General features: G+C 54.2%; 2 protein-coding genes and 1 long non-coding RNA gene across 3 annotated transcripts in view; 1 reads left to right on the top strand and 2 right to left on the bottom strand.

The window, feature by feature from the left end:
• The window catches only part of DYNC2I1 (dynein 2 intermediate chain 1), an 850,736-nt gene that overhangs the window by 335,472 nt on the left and 491,391 nt on the right, over window positions 1–23,873 (top strand).
• The window catches only part of PTPRN2 (protein tyrosine phosphatase receptor type N2), a 1,007,974-nt gene that overhangs the window by 861,958 nt on the left and 122,143 nt on the right, over window positions 1–23,873 (bottom strand). The window lies entirely within an intron of this gene.
• On the bottom strand, window positions 6,478–8,632 carry LOC126951548 (uncharacterized). The gene is made up of 3 exons (XR_007724511.1): window positions 8,542–8,632; window positions 8,158–8,323; window positions 6,478–6,827 (listed from the first exon to the last, which is right to left on the bottom strand). It is a non-coding gene; the product is annotated as an uncharacterized LOC126951548 (long non-coding RNA).

Here is a 23,873-nt window from a genome sequence, read left to right as displayed (position 1 = left end):
CTGGTCAACAAGCACATCGCAAATGTCTTGTTCCCACTAGGTGGCCACAGGTCACTGGGTGAGCAGGTCTGTGTGGGCAGAGGCAGGAGCAGAGGCTGCAGAGGATGCTCCGAGCCCATCTTCCATGGCTCGGCCCAGGGGCTCCTGCGGCTCCAGGGCAGTGCCAGGCACGGCTTCACCCCAAAGGCACAGAAGGCTCCGAAGTCGTCACCTCTTGCCTGAGTTGCCAACAATCCAAGGGTAGATTTATATCAAATCAACAGACAAACTTGACTTCTGGGTAAAGGCTAAAAGGAATCAATAGAGAATTGATGAGACTGTTTTCCCACTGACAGGTCTGTAAGAGTTGGGGGCTGCCTGCCGCCTGGTCAGTCACGCTATGCAGCTCTTAGGTTAAATCCTGGGCTGCCCGGGCTACCAGGACACCTCAGGGAGGAGAGGAAGCGGGAGGAGCGGCGTGGGGCGAATCTTCCTGGCGGGGGAGCCGCGTGGGACGAACCTTCCTGGCGGGGGAGCCGCGTGGGACGAACCTTCCTGGCGGGGGAGCGGCGTGGGACGACCTTCCTGGCGGGGGAGCGGCGTGGGGCGAACCTTCCTGGCGGGGGAGCGGCGTGGGGCGAACCTTCCTGGCGGGGGAGCGGCGTGGGGCGAATCTTCCTGGCGGGGGAGCGGCGTGGGGCCGACCTTCCTGGCGGGGGAGTGGCGTGGGGCGAATCTTCCTGATGGGGGAGCGGCGTGGGGCGAATCTTCCTGATGGGGGAGCGGCGTGGGGCGAATCTTCCTGGCGGGGGAGCGGCGTGGGACGAACCTTCCTGGCGGGGGAGCGGCGTGGGGCGAATCTTCCTGATGGGGGAGCGGCGTGGGGCGAATCTTCCTGATGGGGGAGCCGCGTGGGACGAACCTTCCTGGCGGGGGAGCGGCGTGGGACGAACCTTCCTGGCGGGGGAGCGGCGTGGGACGAACCTTCCTGGCGGGGGAGCGGCGTGGGGCGAATCTTCCCGCCAAGAATGCGAGCTGCTTGTCCCCACCTGGGCAAGCCACCTCCTTCTACGGGGGGCGCCCACGAGACCCCTTCCTAAAAGTAAGACTCAGCAGGGAGGGTTCCAAGGCCTGTGGCCAGCAGGTGAATCACACAGGAGCTTCCTCTACCGTGTGAGACTCTGGGGGTCTTTGTCCGGGTGACGGGGTCAGAGTGGACTGTTGGCCACCAGCAACGGGGCTGCCTGGGATGGCCGGGGGCAGAGCTGCTCCCATGTGGTGCCCCACCCCGAGTCCTGGATGTCTGGGCTCCCACCCGTCTCTGGGTGTCGCTCCAGCAGCACCTTCTCCTCCTCTCAGGAGGGCCCTGTTCAGGGTCCTTTCCTCTCCCACTGCACGCAGAGGTGCTAGAGAAGGGAGGGGGCCTGTGGGCACTGCCACCCACCCCTCCACCGGGCAGGGAGACAGGCACCCGCCCCAGGGACGCTGCAGCCCAGCACCCCCCTGGCAGCCTTGCCCGGCTCCAGCAAGAGCGGCGTGTTCACAGGCCTGCCACCATCACCTCCTAACAGGTCCTGGAGAGGCCATGCCGGTGCCGTCGCAGACTGTGCTCGGGAAGCTAAGGTGAGCCCCAGCCAGCCGTGAGCCCCAGCGCCCAGCCACCTCCTTCCCTGTTGCAGCCCCACTGGGCCCCGCAAGTTCCCACCCATGGCCAGTGTTTGTTTCTCCCTGAAAACCTGATTTGACTTCACTCAAAATCTCCACACCTGCTGCAAATGTCAGTTTGATAAACCTGACACTGCCCTCCCGGCTGGGGGCAGAAATCTCTCTACCACCCACGTGAGAAGAGGCCGAGCCTCAGAATCCCAGGCCAAACCCTGTTAGAGCAGCCTAGACACAGCACCCAGACCCACCTAGACCCAGGGTAAGCCTAAAATGAAACACAAGTGACAGCCTCAGACCGTACAGCTGCTCGCCAGGAGAACGTCTCAGGAAACCTGGCTCCGGCCTTTCCTGTGGAATCCAACAGAGATGGCCCCAGCCTGTCTCCCTTTCCTCGTCCTCATGCTCCTCCCAGACCCCAAGACCCACAGGGCCTGCGTCATGTGCACAGAAGCCAGGTCCTCTCCTACTGCCATTTTTGGGATCCCAAGAAAGCCCCCAGTGTCCTCTCACTGCTGTGCAGCTTACGCCCCAAGTTCTTCGCTCAGGGCCCGCTCTCTTTCAGCAACAATTCTCCCCCTGCATCCTCTCGAAAATGCAGCCACACCCAGGGGGTGCACCATGCCAGACCACAACCCCCTGCACAGCAGCAAGCCCACCACAGCGGGTGGGTCATGAGACCTGCCACGGTGGCTTCTCCCTGAAAGGGCCTGAGCTGGGCTTGGCCAGGAGGGCTAGGGAGAGCTGGATCCCTTTCACCCTCACTGAGCAAAAGCCTTCTCCCAGGCATCGCCCAGCCTCAGGGCTTTGTCTCCAGAGGGGGCAGGCCCTGGGGGACACAGCCCCTCAGCCCCACTGCCCTGTCCCCGAGGCTGGCCAGCCCTTCCTCATCTGCACAGCCTGAAGCCTTGCGTGGCTGGCTCAGCCCTAAGCTTTTCCTCACCACCAAAGGAAGAGCCAAGTGCCCCCACCTGCTCACCTCTGCCCTGACTGTCCTCACCCTGGAGCCCTTCCCTAATTAAATCCCTCGCCTGCAACCCGGGCAGGAGCTTCCGCCACACTCTTCACGGCACAGCAGGCGGCGCAGTCCCTGACTGCAGGCACCAAAAACCCGAAGGAGGCTCCTTGGCAGAGCCTGAGCCGGACCAGTGACCCGCGGCCTCTCAGGAACAGGTCAGAGACTCTGGAGGGCCTTCAGGTTCGTCTGGCCCTAATCTCCACCCACCCCACACCTCTGCCCCAGCCCATAATGGGGCCGTCCTCCAACAACGAGTGGGCAAAGGTGCAGGGCTGAATGCAGACGGCCGCCCGCCGCTCATCGAGGGAACAGCCTCCTGCCCCATCTTGGGGTCTGTGCTGCCTGGTGGGGCCAGAAGACCCGGAGAGGCCACTCTGCCCCAAGCCCGCCTGTCCCTCCTCTGCCCCAGACGGCTCCCGCTCCCACCTCCTCCTGTTCCCGTGAGCCACAGGGCAGCAGACGCGTCGTCTTGGCAGCGGACACTGGCAAGACCATGTCAGCGCTCAGAAGCCTCCAGGTCAGCCCTCGGACCACCCCATGTGAGAAGCCAGGACACTCAGCCCAGGCAGGTAAACCCCGGGGCCTGGGTCCACCCTCGGACCACCCCACGTGAGAACTCAGGACACATGAGAACCCAGGACACTCAGCGTGGGCAGGTAAACCCTGGTGCCCCAGCACCCCAGGCTCCTGCCCCACCCAGCCCACCACCACTCAGTCGCCCGGAGTCCGGATTCCCAGCTCGCCCCAGGTCTTCCCAGGCACAGTCTGTCCTTGCAAACCACTTAGAGGTCGAGGGACTGTTTCTGGGGTGGGTGTGTGCCTGAATGTGTGAGAGACAGAGAAAACTTACCCCCATCTGTAAGCTATAGGTAAGAAAAAGGTACATTTACTTTTACATTAAATTGAATACTTTCAACTATATTTTAATGTGGAAATCCCCAGGCCCCTATGAGGTGTTGCTGTGGTCGGACCACACTGGGCCCACACACGATGGAGATCTGCTGTGAGTGCCAGAGCCCCACCCAAGCCACACAGCCACGGGCAGACCCCACCCAGACTTTGCCTGGGCTGCCACGGACACACAGAGCCCCACCTGAGCCACAGTCGCCCCCGGAGGGCACACCCCACCCAGACTCTGCCTGGGCTGCCACGGACACACGGAGCCCCACCTGAGCCACAGTCGCCCCCGGCGGGCACACCCCACCCGGACTCTGCCTGGGCTGCCACAGACACACGGAGCCCCACCTGAGCCACACAGCCACAGGCAGACCCCACCCAGACTCTGCCTGGGCTGCCAGGGACACACGGAGCCCCACCCGAGTCACAGTCACCCCCGGCGGGCACACCCCACCCAGATCTGCCTGGGCTGCCAGGGACACACGGAGCCCCACCCGAGACACAGTTGCCCCCGGCCGGCACACCCCACCCAGACTCTGCCTGGGCTGCCAGGGACACACAGAGCCCCACCCGAGACACAGTTGCCCCCGGCGGGCACACCCCACCCAGACTCTGCCTGGGCTACCAGGGACACACGGAGCCCCACCCAAGCCACAGTTGCCCCCGGCGGGCGCACCCCACCCAGACTCTGCCTGGGCTGCCAGGGACACACAGAGCAGCTTGAAAATCCAAATGGTCCTTGGTCTAATTTCCTCAGAGATTAGTTGGTTGGCCAAGAGAAAATTGGTAAGTTTTGCTGTTTGGTTTTATCTATCTGGATTTTTGGTGAGAATTCTCCACTGCTCCCTGTCTGGGGAGAAGCCCAGCCCCATGGCAGCCCTAGCCTCTGTCCCCCATCAGGCAAGCTGGGCTGTCCAGGGCACCCACGACATCCAGAACCCACCTCCAATCTGGCTTCTGTGGACTGAAGACAGGGCCGGCCTGCAGCCTCACAGCTCCTGTTCTCACAGCCTCACGGCTTCTGTCACTTTTGAGGGGTATCCCAATATAACCAGAAGCCCACGGGTGGCTTTGAAAGAGACAAAGGCAGTGACATACGTGCCCAGTAAGGATGCAGCTAGGACACCAGGTGGGGCAGGCTGACAGCAGCTCCCCGCAGGACCAGGATGGCCTCTGATTGTCAAACTGATTTTAAACTTCTGCTCCAAAACACTGAAACATTCCTTCCCAAGCAAGGACAGGGCCATGAATCCACAGCCAATGTGGAGTTCCTCTCCGGGCCCAGGCGGCCTCTGCTAGCTCCCCAGATAACACTCAGTGCCTCCCTCCAGCCTCCACCGTTAAGCAAAAGCGTGGATGTATGAATTCCAATTTAGGTTTTAGCTAATGCTTGCATTCCAGCTATTAATTGCCTTGAGCTAAATACTTAATTGGCTGTATAAATTCCCCAAATGGAATTCTTTGGCACCAAAAAAAAAGAGGAAGGCAGCTAATCACTACTCCAGAGCACAAGACCCGTCTCCACAATGAAGCCCTGACGGACCCAGGCCAGGGTAGCACCACCTGCCCAGCTGGGCAGCCCCGAAGCAGCCGGGCCCCAGGGAGCCCCACGGCTCAGCCACACAGATGCTGCCCACGCAGCCGCATGAGGCTGACCCGCCCAGCTTGCTCCTGCTGCCAGAAGCCTCTGCCCCACCTCTCCAGGAAACAAAGCCACCTGCACGGGCACCCGGCCCGCCTTGCGTCCCGCCAGGCCCCTGGAAAGCAAATAGTCCTCCAAGGCCTGGGCCAGTGGTGGGCTGCGTCAAGCTGTTAGCCAAGCCAGCAGTGAAGATGAAGGCTGCCCCGTAGCCAGGGAGCTGGCCTCTCTGCGCAGGTGCAGGGACATGAGCACCCGCAGAGCCGAGAGCAGGGGCAGCACTGAAGTCCCTGCTGCCATCCACAAAGGGGCTTTGGAGGGGTTGGAAATGACGAGCTACGGTCTCGCCCCACCCCAGCTCCTGGCCATGCTACCCGGCCACACGGCACGGGACAAATGCCAGCAGGACAGGGACCCTCAGTCCAGCATCATCGTCAGCCTGAGGACACTGGGCCAGGCCAGGCGCCGACTCAGGAGGGCAGCAAGAGGGCCTCACTGCTGAGGGTGAAGCCAAGCCCAGCACGGCCCCACATGGCGTGCCCCGCTCCAGCTGCTCCACCGCCAGGAGCCCCACATGGCATGTCCCGCTCCGGCTGCTCCACCGCCAGGGCTGCTTTCTGGGACCACTCCCAGGACGAATCTCACAAGGAAGGCCACAGGCCAGGTGGGTAACAACACGGACCCAGTAGAGGGGCCCAGGCACAGAAGAGGCTGGGTGTCTGAGAGTCGTCCTTAGGACAGAGAGAGAAAAGTTGACTTGGAAGGATGTAAATCAGAACAGTAACATTATTTTTTTATTTATTATACATTTTCTAAACGTTTCATAATAGCCACGTATTGTTTCCTAATTAGAGAAAACGGTAAGTCAGCACGAAAACCCCTCAAAAAGAGCAGCGATGTGGGGAGGCGGAGGGAGCTTGGTTTCCACACCGCTTTCATCAGGCCAGAGGCAAACAGACGTCTCCGCAGACCCAGGCCTGGGCAGCGCCGCAGGGCAGGAGGGTGGGGGGGGGCAGGAGGGTGGGGCGGGGCAGGAGGGTGGGGCGGGCAGGGCAGGAGGGTGGGGCGGGCAGGGGTCCCCCCCAGAGGAGCTGAGTCTTCACTGGAGCCCGATGCTGAATTTGAGGCCCCCAGGGGCGCCCCTCAGATGGGAGGGCCACAGCATGAGGGGTTCCTCCTGCAGCCCCCACTCCCGGGCCAAAGGCACGGGGCGGTCCCACCTTGAGATCAGAGCTGACCCGAGAAGTGTCCCCCGGGGCTCCCAGGGCAGGCCCCAGTGAGAGTTCCCCTGGCTCTGCTGCTGGGGGCATTTGCAGCCTAAGACAGGTTCGAGGCAACCCCACTCCAGTCCAGCCATTAGAATGAGACCGGACTGTCCAGGTGCTCCAGCCCCTCCAGCATTTCCAATGGTCAGGAGCAACAGCGCTGGGTGGTTAGGAGACCAGTGGGATGCCACGTATCTGCGGGGATGAGGGGCACGGCACTTTGCACTGTGTCACTGTGGCATCCCAGATGGAATTAAGGTGACACCCCCGCCTCCTCTCAACAGATGTTCAGGACATGCAGGGCCGTGACGGGCAGCACGTGCCCACTCAGCTGGATTCCAGGTTCCTTTGTGGGACTCAGCACCACCTGTGGACAACAGGGTGTGTTTAAGGTCCAGGGACTTTCTTCCCTCCCAATGAACACAGAAAACAATCAAACGTCAAAGTCTGTTTTCTCCCAGCTCATGTGTGGGGTAGGGATGGTGTCTCCGATGACAGACACCCAAACCAACCATTCCAGGTGCATGTCAAGCCCACAACTCGAGCTCAGGAACCTCCAGAGGAAGCGAGGCTGGCCCAAGGGCAGGCGAGGGTGGTCGGCCCACAGGACCCCCGCCCGGAGCAGCAGCAGACACAATCGCGCCACAGTTCAGTTTGCTCTAAGAGTGGAGTGTCAACCTTGGCCCAGGAGTCACCAAGAGAGGACGATGCACAGGTCCCCACAAAAGCAAGACACACAGCACAGCCCGAGTCCAAACAAACACCAACAGGCAGAAGCAAGATACACAGCGCGGGCCGAGACCAAACACCAACAGGCAGACGTGAACATGTGAGGTCTTAATTCATCGTCACGAACGTTTGGAGGAGTTCAGCTCTGACTTCTTTGCCTTAGTTATTTCCAAACTAGTGGATGCCACTTCAGCGTGGTAATGGAGCCAGGATGAGTGGAGAGCACATCACACGTCAGTTTCCCGCAGCCCCTGCACCGGTGCCCTTAGTTCACTCACAATCGCATAAACCTTTGTGATTTTCCTGGCAAACAGGAATGCTAAACCTCCTTTTCTTCCTAAGATACTTGGTTTTCAAAGTTAAGCGAAGGCAAAGCTACAACACAAAACGTTGCTGTGCTATGGACGAATCCAAGGTGGCCGCGGCACAGATGAACCTGGTGAGGTCACCGCGGTGCCACAGGCTGGGTGACTCCCACTGAAACATCCTCACGGTCTGGAGGCTGGAAGTCTGGGGTGGGGGTGACAGCACGGTCAGCCCTGGTGATGGCCTCCGCCTGGCTTCTCACCGCGTCCTCACATGGAGGAGAGGGAGGACTCTTCCTCTTCTCACAAGAGCACTGGTCCCTTCACAGGAGCCCCACCCTCGCGGGCGATCTAACCCAATCACCTCCCAAAGGCCTCTCCTCCCTGCACCGTCCACTGGGGGTTCGGCCTCCTACACGATGAGTTCAATGAAACACATTCAGTCCATAACAGCTGCCTCAGTGAACGTCTTCCCACACACGAGGACACACACACACACTGGTGAAACACAACTGAGATGCATTCTCGCTTTTTTTGACCTTGTAGATATAATAGAGAAATGTGCACAAAAACACATCATATAGCAATATTAAGTGAATATTCTTCCAATCGGCACTCAAGAAATAGTCCTGCCAGCAGCCAGAGCCCCCACCCCTGCTGCACCTTCGTGGGGAGCCACAGCCGACTTGATGGAAGTTGTCCTCATGGCCGCACCTGCCTCTGCACCAGATTCACAGGCCTGTCGTCTTTTACACCTTACTTCTTTCACTCAGCTTCATGTCTGTGAGATGATCTGAGTCGCCCCGTCATGGTTAATTCCATTGTTCCACTGTATGAAAATAAAAATCATCTACTTCCTCTCCTCTGCCACCAAAGTGCGTGTGGGCCACGTCCAGCCTGGGGAGACTGTAAACAATGCCACCTACGTGCTTCCTTGCGCGTCTCCCTGACCAGGCGTGCGTGTGCTTCTGCGGCATGGAGGGCAAGGAGCGAAACCTCAGCCGCGGCAAACATACCTCTCCACATTCCAGCGCAACACTCACCCACCTGCCGTGCAAGGCCCCAAGGAGTTCAGAGCTTGTGTATCACCGCCAGGAGCTTCCAGGGACTCCCGGCCCCACATCGCAGCTGCGCCTGGAGTCGGTGCCTCCGGTTTTTGCCCGTCTAGCAGGTGAGCTGCTGAATGTCATACGGCTTCTGTCTTCATCGTTCCAATTTAATAATTAGGTTGAAGACCATTTTATGTATTTCTCAGTCATTTGAATTTTCTCCCTAGAACGTATTGCTTGAATGTTTTGCAAACGTTTCCTTCGTGGCCTTGTTCTCAGTGATTTGTCAGGGTTCTGTCTGATCTGAACGTGGGATCTTTGTTGGTTACATGTGTTGAAAATACTGTCTCCCATTCTGTGGCTTGTCTTTTAATTAATTCTCTTTACAGCGTCTTTTTTACTAAGACTTATTCTTGATTTTAATATGGTTGAAATTATCAATAATTTCCTTTGCAATTAGCACTCTTTGTGTTCTGTCTCAAAACCTTCCTCTCCACCCTAAAGTCATGAAACATTATATTCTCAGCTGCAAACCTTTAGTCTTGCCTTTCACACCCATGAGCATAGGAGTTGGTGTCTCTGAAAGAAATTCGGTCCAGGTTCATCTTCTTCTAATATGGATCCCAGCTGTTCTCATCTTCCTTTTTCCTTTTTTTTTTTTTTTTTTTTTTTTGAGACGGAGTCTCACTCTGTGGCCCAGGCTGGAGTGCAGTGGCCAGATCTCAGCTCACTGCAAGCTCTGCCTCCCGGGTTCACGCCATTCTCCTGCCTCAGCCTCCCGAGTAGCTGGGACTACAGGCGCCACCTCGCCCAGCTAGTTTTTTGTATTTTTTTAGTAGAGACAGGGTTTCACTGTGTTAGCCAGGATGGTCTCGATCTCCTGACCTCGTGATCCACCCGTCTCGGCCTCCCAAAGTGCTGGGATTACAGGCTTGAGCCACTGCGCCCGGCCAATCTTCCTTTTTTCTTTCAAAGTGTCCGGGGTCCCTCTGTGTCAGCATATCTACCTAACTCTGCCTTGAAGATGAACCACAACTCAAGGGTGTTTAGAATGCTTGCGGTTTTTTCCTGTTATGATGTTTCACAGGATCATTGTGCATTTGGTTCTTCACACCCAGGCTGAACATTCATCACGTAACTTCCAGGAGTCGGGCTGGTGAGTTAAAGTGACGTGAATTTTAATTTCCTTAAATAGTGGGCTCTCTTCCTTAAAAAACTTAATTCCCTCTCAAAATTATTAAACAGTCCCCCACGTTTTCTTCCAGTACTTGTAAAATTCCATTATATTTTTAAGTCTCTGCGCCATCTGGATTTTATTTTGGGGTAAGGAGTTTGGGAGGGACCCAGCTATATGTTTTCCGAATGTCTGGCCAGTTGTCCCCAAATCATTACTGAATAATACATCTTTTCCCCACTGATTTAAAATGTCACCATTATCATATACCAAATACCCATGCGCATTTGGGTCTATTTCTAGGCTTTCTATTCTTTCCCCTCAATCTGCCCGTCTGTTCCCCACTCCGGCTTAAATGTCCCATCACTGCAAAGCACTGAGTGTGCAAGACTCCACTCCCCACACACAACTTCTCTTTTTCATAACTCTTCTGTTTAGTCTCATATTTGTGTCTGAAACTGGACTTTAAAGCTAGCTTGCTTAATTTCAAAAAATTTGTTAATATTGTGTTGTGATCACTTACATGTATAGGTTCATTCAGAGAGAATTCATATCTTCACAGAATTAAACTTTCCCATCCAGAAGCACCGTCTCCCCTGCCCAATGGGTCTTCCCCATCTCCCAGTGGAGACCATGGACCTGCCGGGTTCACCTTCGCCAGGCTCCTCAAGGCCTTCCTCCTTCTCCCTGGTTCACCCAGGAGCTCTGAGCACGCCACACACCTGCCCCTGCAACCTCGTCCCAGGCAGCCTCCTGCCGCCCCACAGACTTCCCCTCCCACTCACAGACTGTGGCATCTCAGGGTGACCTTGGGCTGGAGAGCCAGGATTCCAGCGGACACCTCTGGGCCTGGGGGGCTCGATAAGACAGGTGGAGTGAATGAGGTCAGGAGGGGATGAGGAGGGAGACACGAAGGAAAGGAAGTGACCAGAACCTTTGGGAAACACAAGGAGAAACTGTGCAAGAAGAGAAAGTCCCCACACCACAGTTAGACGTGGCACGTCTGGGGCGGCTGCTGCAGGATGAAGCAGGAACATCTCTTGGAACTGCACAAAGAACCTTCTCCTCCAGAGTAAGACCCGGTCTTACTCTGTTGCCCAGTGGCTCAGGGGCACTGAGGGACCCACTCGGCTCATCTGCAATCGACGCTGGCACAGCTGTGACACGGGGAGCACCCCCGAGGACCCGCCCGTCACTGCAGCTGCAGGGCTGGGCATGATGCTTTTAACTTGACAGTGTGAAAACAAAACGTGGGCTAACACAGCCTGGACGCAGGGAATTGAAAGAGGAGAGGCCTCGCCCTGCAGTGCAGGGAGCATCACGGGGGCTACACAGAGGAGGACTCAGTCCGTTCCCGATGAGACGGGATGGAAGCCAATGGAGAAGTGGCAGCCACGGCGGGACCTCAACGCAGGAGAGGCCACTGTACAGAGAAGGACTGAGTCAGCTCCTGATGAGATGGGAACCGTACGAAAAGTGGCAGCTGCTGCAGGACCTCAAGGCGGGAGAGGCTGCCGTTGCCCTGGGTGTGGGGGGTGAGCTCGGGAAGGAGGCGCAGGATCTGTTACTTCTTATTTTAAGCCCTATATTACTCAGCTTTTAAATGAACCATAGCTATGCATTACTTCCATACTAATTAATTGAGGAAAATGGAAAGCCTCATGTCTCTTAAGTACTAAGCACTGAACTGACCTCTGTTGTGCACCAACCAGGTGCAGGGAACCGATGGAGACACTTAGAAACTCAGCAAAGCAGACAAGGCTCCTCCCATTAAACTCACATTCTAGCCAGGGGACAGACAAGACACAATGCACACAATCACCGATGTCAGGAATGGGGACGGTTGTTACTGAGGACAGACAAGACACAACGCACATGATCACCGATGTCAGGACTGGGGACGGTTGTTACCGAGGACAGACAAGACACAACGCACACGATCACCGATGTCAGGATTGGGGACGGTTGTTACCGAGGACAGACAAGACACAACGCACACAATCACCGATGTCAGGAGTGGGGACAGTTGTTACCGAGGACAGACAAGACACAACGCACACGATCACCGATGTCAGGAGTGGGGACGGTTGTTACCGAGGACAGACAAGACACAACGCACACAATCACCGATGTCAGGAGTGGGGACAGTTGCTATGGAGGACAGACAAGACACAGCGCACACAATCACCGATGTCAGGATTGGGGACGGTTGTTACCGAGGACAGACAAGACACAACGCACACGATCACCGATGTCAGGATTGGGGACGGTTGTTACCGAGGACAGACAAGACACAACGCACACGATCACCGATGTCAGGACTGGGGACGGTTGCTACCGAGGACAGACAAGACACAATGCACACGATCACCGATGTCAGGACGGGGGACGGTTGCTACTGAGGACAGACAAGACACAATGCACACAATCACCGATGTCAGGATTGCAGACGACTATGGAGGACAGACAAGACACAACGCACACAGTCAGCGATGTCAGGATTGGGGACAATTGCTACCGAGGACAGACAAGACACAACGCACACGATCACCGATGTCAGGATTGGGGATGGTTGCTACCGAGGACAGACAAGACACAACGCACACGATCACTGATGTCAGGATTGGGGATGGTTGCTACCGAGGACAGACAAGACACAACGCACACGATCACCGATGTCAGGATTGCAGACGACTATGGAGGACAGACAAGACACAACGCACACGATCACTGATGTCAGGATTGGGGATGGTTGCTACCGAGGACAGACAAGACACAACGCACACGATCACCGATGTCAGGATTGGGGACGGTTGCTACCGAGGACAGACAAGACACAACGCACACAATCACCGATGTCAGGAGTGGGGACAGTTGCTATGGAGGACAGACAAGACACAGCGCACACAATCACCGATGTCAGGATTGGGGACAGTTGTTACCGAGGACAGACAAGACACAACGCACACAATCACCGATGTCAGGAGTGGGGACGGTTGTTACCGAGGACAGACAAGACACAACGCACACGATCACCGATGTCAGGACTGGGGACGGTTGCTACTGAGGACAGACAAGACACAATGCACATGATCACCGATGTCAGGACTGGGGACGGTTGCTACTGAGGACAGACAAGACACAACGCATACATCACCGTTGTCACTGGGGATGTCTGAGGACAGACAAGACACAATGCACATGATCACCGATGTCAGGACTGGGACGGTTGCTACTGAGGACAGACAAGACACAACGCACACAATCACCGATGTCAGGACTGGGGACGGTTGCTACTGAGGACAGACAAGACACAACGCATACGATCACCGTTGTCAGGACTGGGGACGGTTGCTACTGAGGACAGACAAGACACAATGCACATGATCACCGATGTCAGGACTGGGGACGGTTGCTACTGAGGACAGACAAGACACAATGCACACAATCACCGATGTCAGGATTGCAGACGACTATGGAGGACAGACAAGACACAACGCACACAGTCAGCGATGTCAGGATTGGGGACGATTGCTACCGAGGACAGACAAGACACAACGCACACGATCACCGATGTCAGGATTGGGGATGGTTGCTACTGAGGACAGACAAGACACAACGCACACGATCACCGATGTCAGGACTGGGGACGGTTGCTACTGAGGACAGAAGAAGAGCACACGATCACCGATGTCAGGCTTGGGGACAGTTGTTACCACAGACAAGACACAGCACACAATCACCGATGTCAGGAGTGGGGACGGTTGTTACCGAGGACAGACAAGACACAACGCACACGATCACCGATGTCAGGACTGGGGACGGTTGCTACTGAGGACAGACAAGACACAATGCACATGATCACCGATGTCAGGACTGGGGACGGTTGCTACTGAGGACAGACAAGACACAATGCACATGATCACCGGTCAGGACTGGGGACGGTTGCTACTGAGGACAGACAAGACACAACGCATACGATCACCGTTGTCAGGACTGGGGACAGTTGCTATGAGGACAGACAAGACACAATGCACATGATCACGATGTCAGGACTGGGGACGGTTGCTACTGAGGACAGACAAGACACAATGCACACAATCACCGATGTCAGGATTGCAGTGTGGAGGACAGACAAGACACAACGCACACAGTCAGCGATGTCAGGATTGGGGACGATTGCTACCGAGGACAGACAAGACACAACGCACACGATCACCGATGTCAGGATTGGGGATGGTTGCTACCGAGGACAGACAAGACACAACGCACACGATCACCGATGTCAGGATTGGGGATGGTTGCTACCGAGGACAGACAAGACACACGCACACGATCACCGATGTCAGGATTGGGGATGGTTGCCGAGGACAGACAAGACACAACGCCACGATCACCGATGTCAGGACTGGGGACGGTTCCACTGAGGACAGACAAGACACAATGCACATGATCACCGATGTCAGGACTGGGGACGGTTGCTACTGAGGACAGACAAGACACAATGCACACAATCACCGATGTCAGGATTGCAGACGACTATGGAGGACAGACAAGACACAACGCACACGATCACCGATGTCAGGATTGGGGATGGTTGCTACCGAGGACAGACAAGACACAACGCACACGATCACCGATGTCAGGATTGGGGATGGTTGCCACAGATGAAGAAGAGACAAAGAGGGTGCAGGCTTGGGGGCAGGTTCCATGACAGCAGAGTGGAGTGTGGATCATTGCAATGACAAGGGAGCCTCTTCTGGCCACTCTTGACCTCGAACGTCCCCCCCAAGAGACTGCACACCGTCAATGTGTTCAAAAACAGAGATGACAGCTGCTGCATGGAACAGACATACACAGCCTCAGCGACCCCCCGGAGGCAAGTGTGCCCCTCGAAATGTGTTGGTCAGGCTGCCTCCACACAGCCCACAGGCAGGGAGCAAACGCATGCCCCACTTGCTTCACGATGCCGAGCACAGAACCCACTTCAGGAAAACCCAAGAAATGGCCCCCCCATGGACCCCCAATCCCACTACTTCCCGCCCCAATTCTAAAAACAAATGAACAAAAACACCACACCTCCTGGAAACAGCACAGGAAGCTTTTCACTTACGTTTTTATTATAGACATGTTCAAACATACACGAAAGCAGAGAAGATAACAGCACAGACACCATTGGCCATGGCCCCCCATCACTCTGCAGAGAAGATAACGGCATGGATGCCATTGGCCATGGCCCCCCGTCGCTCTGCAGAGAAGATAACAGCACAGACGCCATTGGCCACGGCCACCCATTGCTCTGCAGTGGCTCATGTTTCATTCCATCCGTCTACCCTGCCACTCCTCCTGTTTTCCAGGTTTGAGGGTGGGGTAAATTAGAGAAAATCTGCTATGCCATTTTCTATGTATCTCTAGCAAATGAGGACTTATTTCATTTTATTTTATTTAGGGGAGATAGGGTCTTACTCTGTTTCCCAGGCTGGGGTGCAGTGACACAATCATGGCTCACTGCAGCCTCTGCCTCTCCATCTCCCACAGCACCGGGATCACCACAGCTCAGCCCACATGAGAGCTTTCAAAGATATCATCACTAACCCAGTATCACACCGCAAAATTATTTAACAGCAACTGCTCTTTAATAATGTTCTAATATCCGGTCAGTGCTAAATTCCATTAATTAGAAAAAAGTCATCTTGTAGTTAATGTGTTCAAACCAATATCCAAGCAGGGTCCGTACGTCTACATGGCAATGATGCACACAGGTGGATTCAGTGTGTGTGGTTTGCTATGAACCCGATGAGCCACCAAGAATCCAGGCTGAGTCTTCTGACCCCTTTTCTGATGCTTACTTCCTGGAAGCGTCCTTATCTGCTTGCACAGTATCCATGCTCTGCATTCCTCCGAACTCCACAGAACATTCCCAGAATCCTGGATGAGAAGAAACCGTGTCCCTTCCGGGGCTCCTCAGCATCTCGGGCGCAATGTCTCTGGACACTTCCAGCGGGCAGGTGTCCACCCTGGCCTCGATAAGCAGACACCACTCGCCCTGAAAGCAAAGGTGCTGTATCGGCCTGTGGGACCGTGGCGGACGCACGGCCCCAGTCAACACAGAGTGAAGGGACATTAGCACCAAACCTCCCCTCCCCAGGGCGAGCCTGGCCTGTGAGGAATCACAGTAAAACCACAATCAAAACTCCTTCCAAGTTCATCATTCACACCCTGAATGTTCTCAGTAGGGTCAAAACTTCACACCTCTGACTGAATTTTCATCTATTTGGAAGTGTTCCAGGTCTCCTGGGAGTTTAAGAAATTGGGAGTGTGAAGATGTGGTTGAAAACTGAGGTGAAAGCTTTAAGGGAAAGGTAATTTGGTGTCTCCTGGGCACTTCACAGCTCTGCAATGCTCAGGGTTCCACTGTGCATCCCTCAATATGAAATAAAGCAAACCTTACTAAATACCCTTCCAGCAAAATCCCCCTGTCCTCCGAGCTTGGCCTGTGCTCTGCTTCCTCCTTTCCTGCCCCAGACACCGCAGCAAACATTACTTCCCCTGACGTCCGGTGGTTTTCAAAGGACGATGCTCAGACCAGTGCACCAGAAACCGGGCTGGGTGAGCGATCTGCAGTCCATCAGGACGTCCAGGAGATGCTGACACAGGCTGAGAAGCTCGGCCCCAGCTCCCGACGCTCACCACGGCCGCTTGGGGGAAAAGCTGCCATGTCTTAGAAATATTGACGCTGGCCTCATCCCCTGAATTCTGATTTGACAAGAGGTGTGGCCTGACCACTGGGATCTTTTAAAGCTCCCCTGACTTTTAAAAGTTCTACTAGTCAGCAAAATGCAAAACCACGTCCCCCCCAACCACCCCATGATGTCCCACAAGGTTGACTGCCGGAGCCCTGACACCAGGATCGCCCTCTCACGCGGTGTCCCGACAGCCCTGACACCAGGATCACCCTCTCACGCGGTCTCCCGACAGCCCTGACACCAGGATCACCCTCTCACGCGGTGTCCCGACAGCCCTGACACCAGGATCACCCTCTCACGCGGTCTCCCGACAGCCCTGACACCAGGATCACCCTCTCACGTGGTGTCCCGACAGCCCTGACACCAGGATCACCCTCTCACGCGGTGTCCCGACAGCCCCGACACCAGGATCACCCTCTCACGCGGTCTCCCGACAGCCCTGACACCAGGATCACCCTCTCACGCGGTGTCCCGACAGCCCTGACACCAGGATCACCCTCTCACACGGTGTCCCGACAGCCCTGACACCAGGATCACCCTCTCACGCGGTGTCCCGACAGCCCTGACACCAGGATCACCCTCTCACGCGGTGTCCCGACAGCCCTGACACCAGGATCACCCTCTCACACGGTCTCCCGACAGCCCTGACACCAGGATCACCCTCTCACGCGGTCTCCCGACAGCCCCGACACCAGGATCACCCTCTCACGCGGTCTCCCGACAGCCCTGACACCAGGATCACCCTCTCATGCGGTCTCCCGACAGCCCTGCAAAGCCAGAACCATGATCGCCCCCACGGCACACCTCAGAGAGCTGAGGCTTGCACAGTTATTTACTGGGTAGATTGGGGATTCAAATCCAGATCCTACTGTGAAGCTGGCACCCCCATAACACCAGGCTGGGCGGGCTCCACACTGCCTAAGAGCAGAGACTCTGCCTCAGTCCCAGTGACCAGCACAATGTGAAGCCTTCACACACGAACCGTGGACACACCCGTATCCCAGGGCCACCCTGAGGGCTGCGTGATGTTCAGAGGTGCGCCCGCCACACGGCACAGCACAGAGTGAGACCTCAGCACACTAACCGTGGACACACCTTTGATTCCGGGGCCCCCTGAGGACTGCGTGATGTTCAGAGGTGTGCCCTCCACACAACGCAGGCAAGACGGGGGAAACTGCAGGGAGCGTTGGCAAAGGACACACGTGGGTAAGACAGGACAGCAGGAGACAGCAACATCTGTGGGGGCACATGAGAGAGAGGACAGGGGCCTGCAGCCATCACAGGGTGACACCAGGGCCTTGGTGTGGCTGCCCTGGGCTAGTCTTGCCGCACACACGGGGCCACGAGGACTTGGGAACCATGCGTGAGGATGTCTCCACTGTCCAGAGGAAGACACCAAGGCTTGAGGCTGTTGCCCCAAGTGCACAAAGTTGTACAAGCACACATGCGTCTGCACCACAGCACCCAGACGAGAATCCAGACCCCCACCGCCTGGGACCCACGGGCTCCAGAACCCAGACCCCCGCCGCCTGGGACCCACAGGCTCCAGAACCCAGACCCCCGCCGCCTGGGACCCACGGGCTCCAGAACCCAGACCCCCGCCGCCTGGGACCCACGGGCTCCAGAACCCAGACCCCCGCCGCCTGGGACCCACGGGCTCCAGAACCCAGACCCCCGCCGCCTGGGACCCACGGGCTCCAGAACGCAGACCCCCGCCGCCTGGGACCCACGGGCTCCAGAACCCAGACCCCCGCCGCCTGGGACCCACGGGCTCCAGGGACCCCGAAAGGGCTTCGGCTCTGCACTGCCCCTGCCTATTACTCTCTACTGAGCCGCAAACCCGCCCACGCCTCAGTCTAAATGTCTTAGCTTCTCTTTCTCCCACTACCCTGAGGGCCACACACAAATGACTGGGAGAAAGGCCACAGCCTGTGGGTCACAGGATCTCACTAAATGAAATCCAAGCTGTCCGGTGGCCCCTGTCCAACCGCTGTGGCTGCCCACATCATGGTGCTGGGCCCTGCCGTTTCTCCATCATGGAACCACCAGGAGGCAACCGAGACCCCAGGAGTGTGGCAACATCCACAGGCTCCAGGATGGGACCCTATCTACAAGTTCCTGCTCCAGGGGCTGTGTGCCGTGAGCACAGCAGGTCATCCAGCTGTCCGGAAACGAAAGCTCACGGTCACCAAGCATAAGCAGTGCCATCTGCTGATAATTCATCTGCTCTGTCCTGCACGGTCCCATGGGAAAGTCAAGCCACGGCCCCAGCTCCCTTCCCCAACCATCGTTCTTGATAATAGAGCTTATTCTGATGTTGATGCAAGAATGTTCCACCCACCTTCAGCTGGCAAAGCCTGCCTAGAAATATACAAGAGCAGATAGTAGTTCCAGTAAAGCACAGAGTACCTCAAAATAGAAGACATAACAGAGAGAAACGTGTGCACGCTGGCAGCTAGCTGAAAAGTCAGCTGGTCCACAGAAAGTTGGTTAGGAAAAATCTCCTTCTAGAGATGCAGACCATCATCTCACAAACTACAACCTCCTCAAACCCAAGACACACTTCAAGAAATACCAGCTCTTCCCTTCTACTAACGAGGATTCTGCCCGAAGGTCACGTGGCTTCACTTAAGCTCAGAAGTGACCTGGTCAAGAAGAAACCTCAAATTTCCAAATTCCCAGTCTTTGGTCATTTTTTTTCTTGGTTCTATGAGCAATAAAATCCTGCAGCATAAAAACTGAAGCACACAGAAAATGGTGAAAAAAAAGTCATGCTAAGTGCATTTTCTTCCGGTGTTTTCCGAAGTGTAATTACGTCCTTTTTCCAAAGCACTCGAATTCATTCTGCAGCCTCGGGGCTGTCTCCTGCCGTTCCCACTGGGTACTGCACGCGAGCATCTCCCCGAACCACGGAAATGGCTCTTGGCCACCCGCTGTAGAGGCTGACTGGACTGTTCCCTGCTACGCTTGATCATAAGGGTTGTTTTAAAGTTTTTCAACATTATAAATAAAGCTGTAACAAACATGCTTTCAATTACTTTTCACCCACATTTTAAAAACACGTCTTTAGGGTGGGTTCCTGCAGTCTAAGTTACTGAGTCTAAAGATACTGGCATCTTTGTGACTTCCAAAGAAATGATGCATACTCACCTCATGGCAGAGAATCCCTGCCTTGCTGTAGGACTCGGTGCTTGAGTGAACACCTCCCCTCCTTGGACAGAACAGCGTGAGTGCTTTAGTTCGTACTTCTCCTTCCATGCTTTCGGACCTTCCGTGCTTCCTCCCGCGTGGCCCACCCATGCCCTGTGCTGCTTTCTAGGTCCACACACCAGGTCCCCTCTCTGGGACCACCTTGCCCCAGGCTTTGATCCCAACACTCGCCCTGGATCTCCAAATAAAAATAAATTGTTGGGCTCTTTCTGGAGGAGTTTGGGTGAGCTTGTTTATCCCAGGATGTCACTTCCGAAAGGCAGTGCAGATCCTCATACAGCAGCTGATGCTCCTCACCACCTCCCTCCCAGCAGGCCCATAAAGACCCTCAGACGCCATGCCCCGGAGGCCCCTGTGGCTTCTACTATCTGGCATTTGTCCGGTGTGTTGGCATCGTCTATACCACACCCCTGGCCTGTGTCACCCTCCTGCTCTCACACGATGTGATACCGCACATGCACTTGACAGAAAACACGCGGAGTCCTAGAGACGATAAGTGAAAATTAAGGGGTGCCTGGTCCTGTCTCGGCTGTGAAAATGGTGGTGGAGAAAGAGGGAACACCTGCCTGTTGGCTTTCCTGAGGATAACACGTCATTTACTGCCTTAAAACTAAGACGAAAAGGAGTGGCTCCTCGATGAATTCCTCTCCCCTACTTCCACCCTGAGACGTGACATATAGCTGCCTCGGGCCCTGTGTTTCTCACGTAAAACTTGTACTGATGACAGGTTCATTTTCAAACACAGGAAGGATGTCCAGCTCACAGGCTGCAAAACGACAAGCTGAGCTGCCTCCGATTATGTGGGGATCCAGGAAAACGGAGGATGAGCTGAAGGCTGGCACACAGACCCCTTCAGGCAAATCCACACACAGCTCAGTTTTATTAAAGAAAATCAATAATATAAGTTATTTAAAATAGCAGGGCAACAACTTGGGGGAAACATTTATTTTATTCAGCACAAATAACTGGTTCTATTCCCTTGTGCTCATTTTAGCAGTGATTTGAACTCAGAACCACAAGCTATTGGAGCTTGAGTCTTAAAGATCATTAGTTTCATGTTTCCCAGCCTGGCTGCACGCTACAGTCAACTGCACTAAAACCACAAACCCCAAAGCCCCAGATGGGCGATGCCGACTTGGTCAGCCTGGTATAGGATCTGGATCTGTGTACTTTTATACACTTCTTACATGGTTCTAGTCATTTGGGCAACACTAGCTAGACCAAGCCCCTCAATATGCAAGTATAGAACTGGAGGGCCAAAAGGGCAGATAAGCCCATCATCTCCTAACTCCATCTTTTCTCATTTCTCTCTCCCACCCCAAATCATCACTATTGTCACCATCATCATTACTATCACCACATCACCATCTCATCATCATTATCATTACCATCACGACCATCACTGTTGTCATCATCACCATCACCATCATTGTCATCTCCATCATGTTGTCATTATCACCACCATCATCATCACCATCGTTGTCATCACTATCCTCACCATCATCATCACCATCATCACTTTCATTATTGCTTTCATCACCATCATAATCACACCATAACCACTGTCATCATCACCATCACCACCACCATTGCCATTATCACTTCATGATCACCTTCACCATCATCACCATCACCATCGTTGTCATCACCATGATGCTATCATTTTCACCACCATCATCACCACCATCATTGTCATCACCATATCATCAGTCATCACTGTCATCATTGTCATCACCATCATTCTGATTATCAAGACCATCATCATCATCACTGTCATCACCGTATCATCATCATCACCATCCTCACCATCATCGTCACCATTATCATCACCTTCATTATCGCTTTCATCACCATCATAATCACACCATAATCACTGTCATCATCACCACCATCACCACCATTGCTGTCATCACCTTCATCACCATCGTCATCACTATTGTCATCATCATCACCATCACCACCATCATTGTCATCATCACCTTCATCACTATCATCACCAACATTGTCATCATCACTTCATCATCACCTTCATCATCACCATCATTGCCACACCATTTAGTAAATAATCATTTCATCACCACTGTCATCATCCTTACCATTGCCATCATTACCATGCCATTTAGTAAACAATCGCTTCATCATCACCGTCATCATCCTTACCATTGCTATCATCGCCATGCCATTGAGTAAGTATCACTGGTGCCAGATTCTGTGCTACACCCTTATGCTCATTAACATTGACCTTCAGATCAACATATTATCCCCATTTTAGAGATAAGGGAGTTGAAGTTCAGAAAGGCTAAGTAATTTTCTTAGGATAACACAGCTAGTTACAGAGGCTATGGTGTTCCGATCACAGACTGGAGCTAAGCTGCTGAGATACAAGTCCAGATTCCCGCATCAATCAGCTGTGTGGCTGTGGACATTTCCTAAACCACCCTGGGCCTCCTCTCCTGGGCTTGTATGTGGAGACACTAAGAGTGCCCATCTTGTAGAGTTTGTGCAAAGTGACACTCTGGTGTCTCTCCGGCCTTCAAATCCAGTCCTATCAAGATCCATCATGATTCCTCCCCCAGAGACTGTCTCAATTCTCCCACTGGATGTCTCTTTTTTCCCACCCTGTGACCCTTTTGAATTCTTAAAATGCTTTCTTGGTTCTTCATTCATATGACACCCCTTACTCGCTTACTGCATCTCCTGTACACATCATTTATTTACCACTTTATCCCTGCAGTAGACAGAAGCTCATGAGGGCCTTTTTCATTATGATAACTGTTTTCACTAACATTCCTGAGCATCTAATCTATGCTATCTAATCTTTAGTAGATACTGTACTAAATATTTTATTTGCAGTATCACATTAAATCTTACTACAAAGAAGGTATTATTGCTAAGCTTAATTTAGAGACAAGCAAACTGAGGCTTAGAAAGAGTCAGTACTTGGAAGCACTGGAAGGCTCAGCTCTCACAGTCCAAGGTACCAGCTGTTTAACCACTGCACAGTTTATATCCTTCCCAAGACACTGCCCTGAATGCAATGATCCAGGGGCCTCCAGTGGATGCTTGGGAAGAGCCAGCTACCCGCCACATGTGTGCTGGACTTGGGCCGGGCAAAAACAAACCTGGTCTCTGATCACGTAAGCCTAGAACCCAGAAAGCCAGCAGTTATGGGTGCAGCCACATGGGCTGAGCTACTTTGCCTGGGGACCCGCAGTCACATGCGCTGAGCTGCTTTAAATACTTTCAGGCCTTGAACCCAGATCCCCGCCTCACGCCTCACACACCCCACTTCCTGTTACCTGATACATCCATGCAGTAATAAAATGGACATCCTTAAAGCAGATAACAAAATCCAACTCATCATTTTGTGAAATTTTTGGATGTACATTTGAGGGGTGCAACATGACGTTGGATATGTATATGCACACTGAGGTGGCCACTGTGGTCAAGTGAGTTAACACCTCTCCCTCCACCCTCTCCTAGAGGCACCCTCTGGGCAAATTACCAGTAAACAATCCAATATTGTTAACTACAGTCCTCATGCTGTGCATTAGGGCTCTGGGCTCACTCCTCCCACACAATTGCAGCTTCCTATGCTCTCACCCAAGTCGTCCCATTCCTCGCCACCCCCACCCCTAAACCATAACCACCTTTCCACTCTCTGTTTCTATGCAGTCAACTTTTTTTTTATTTTAAGATTCTACATATGAGCGAGATCGTGCAGTGTCTGCCTTTCTGTGCCTGGCCTCCACTTCACATATTCACAACATCATGTCCTCCAGGTTCATCCATGTTTTGAAAATGACAGGATCTCCTTTTTTAAAGCTGAATAGTATCGTGTATGTATACCACAACTGCTCTATCCATTCATGCATCAGAAATATCTCTACTGCCTCCATGTCCTGGTGAATAGTGTTGCAATGAGCATGGGGTGCAGGCACCTCTTCTGCCAATTTAATTTCTTCTGGATCTATAACCAAAAGAGGCATTGATGGTAGCACTGTTTTTAATTTCTTGAGGAACCTACACACTGTTCCCATAAACGGCGTGCAAGTTGGCCAGGTGTGGTGGCTCACGCCTGTAATCCCAGCACTTTGGGAGGCTGAGGCAGGGGGATCACTTGAGTCAGGAGTTCAAGACCAGCCTGGCCAACACTGTGAAGCCCTGTCTCTATTAAAAATACAAAAATTAGCCGGGCAT

The sequence above is a fragment of the Macaca thibetana genome, chromosome 3 (genome assembly GCF_024542745.1).
Source record: "Macaca thibetana thibetana isolate TM-01 chromosome 3, ASM2454274v1, whole genome shotgun sequence".
Taxonomy (NCBI): Eukaryota; Metazoa; Chordata; class Mammalia; order Primates; family Cercopithecidae; genus Macaca; species Macaca thibetana.
This window is presented reverse-complemented; position numbering and strand designations above follow the sequence as displayed.